The sequence below is a fragment of the Grammomys surdaster genome, unplaced genomic scaffold (genome assembly GCF_004785775.1).
Source record: "Grammomys surdaster isolate TR1022 unplaced genomic scaffold, NIH_TR_1.0 172, whole genome shotgun sequence".
NCBI classification, from domain to species: Eukaryota; Metazoa; Chordata; class Mammalia; order Rodentia; family Muridae; genus Grammomys; species Grammomys surdaster.
The window spans coordinates 8,388,880-8,390,563 of NW_021604620.1; the positions used below are offsets into that span (position 1 = coordinate 8,388,880).

The 1,684-nt window shown below is 52.0% G+C and overlaps 1 protein-coding gene across 1 annotated transcript in view; it reads left to right on the forward strand.

The window, feature by feature from the left end:
• The window catches only part of Cmtm8 (CKLF like MARVEL transmembrane domain containing 8), a 56,831-nt gene that overhangs the window by 52,444 nt on the left and 2,703 nt on the right, over nucleotides 1–1,684 (forward strand). The gene's annotated exons all lie outside the window — the stretch shown is intronic.

Below are 1,684 nucleotides of genomic sequence, written 5' to 3' on the forward strand. Positions count from 1 at the left end.
TATATTATACATGTGCATCCGAGCTCGGGGACCTCAGAAGAGGCTTCAAATCCTCTGAGACTAGAATTACAAGTGGTTGTGAGCTGTCATGTGGGAGCTGGGAACCCAGCCCTGGTTCTCTGGAAGAGTTCTTAACTGCTCACCCATCTCTCCAGCCCCTGACACGGGACTTCCTTTTTGTTGTTGTTGTTTGGGGGGGGGGGGGGTTGAGACAGGGACACGGGACTAAAACACTCTACCTGGTAGAGACTGGGTCACTTCAGAGGGTGGTGACCTCCCCGTCGGGAGTAAGCTCCTCCTCCCCCAGCATGGGAAGCTGTCCTCAGTCACTTCTCATCGGAAATTGGTGTCTAGTTCTGGCCCATAGCAACCTGCTAGGACACTGAACGGACCTTCTCCTGTCAGAAACAGACATCCTTAAACTGAAGGCCCCAGTCACTCAGGCTGGAGGCTGAACAAAGAGCGGCAAGCCAGCCAAGCTTTTATCTGTCTGCACCTTTATCCCAGAGAATACAGAGTGCTTTCAGAGCAAAGCAGGATGGAATTTCAGGAGGGAACTCTGGCCTCCCTCCTTCCTCGTCCCTCCACAAAGAGCAGCTGACCACCTTTGTTAAGATTCTGTGTTCTCTGAAGCTCAGATCTATAGCACAGGGAGATGCTGAGAACAGGAGCTGGAGGGTCTAGCCAGTCTGAGCTGCACCTGGGTCGCAGGCATTTATTCTCAGCAGCAGGGCAGGGAGAATCCTCCGATTCACCTCTGTAACCATCCGTTCTGTTGGCTTAACCTCTGATCTGAGGAGCTGGTTTCTTTGTTTTGTTGTTTGGAGTTTGTTTGTTTGTTTGTTTGATTGAGACCAGGTCTCATAGCCCAGGCTGGTCTCTAACTATGACCTTGAACTTCTCCCTACCCTCACCTCCAGAGTGCTGGGCTCACAGGCATGTACCATGACACCTGGGCGATTCAGTGCTAGGGATAGAAGCCATGACTCCACGCATGCCAGGCAAGCATCCCATTGAGCCACATCCGAGCTGGGACATCCTCTTTTTCCTTAACATTGTTCTGTCCAGATTGGAATCTGTTTAGTTACCATTTGAATAGATTCGATTTCCTTTTAATGTTTTTAGGTGACTTTGTGTGTGTGTGTGTGTGTGTGTGTGTGTGTGTGTGTGTTTTGTTTGAGACAAGGTCTCAACTGTTTAGCCCTGGCTGTCCTGGAACCCACTGTGTAGATGAGTCTCACCTCAAACTCACAGATCCACCTGCCCCTGCCCCTGCCCCTCCCCCTGCCCCTGCCCCTGCCTCTGCCTGCCTCTCTCCCTCTGTCTCTCTGCCTTTTCCCCTGTCTCTCTGCCTCTGCCTCTCTGCCTTTGTCTCTCTGCCTCTGTCTCTCTGCCTCTGTCTCTGCCTCTGTCTCTCTGCCTCTGCCCCTGCCCCTGCCCCTGCCCCTGCCCCTGCCTCTGCCTCCCAGGTGCTGGGATTGAAGGTGTGCACCACCATGTTTGGCCCCAGACCATCTTTTAAAAAGTGGGAAGTATGTCATTTGACAAATGATGAAGATATATGACCCTCTCTAAGTTCCTGGACACGAAACCAACATTCACAGGAACCATCCAGGCAAATGGGACTCAGCCCCTCTTCTCTCTCTCTCTCTCTCTCTCTCTCTCTCTCTCTCTCTCTCTCTCT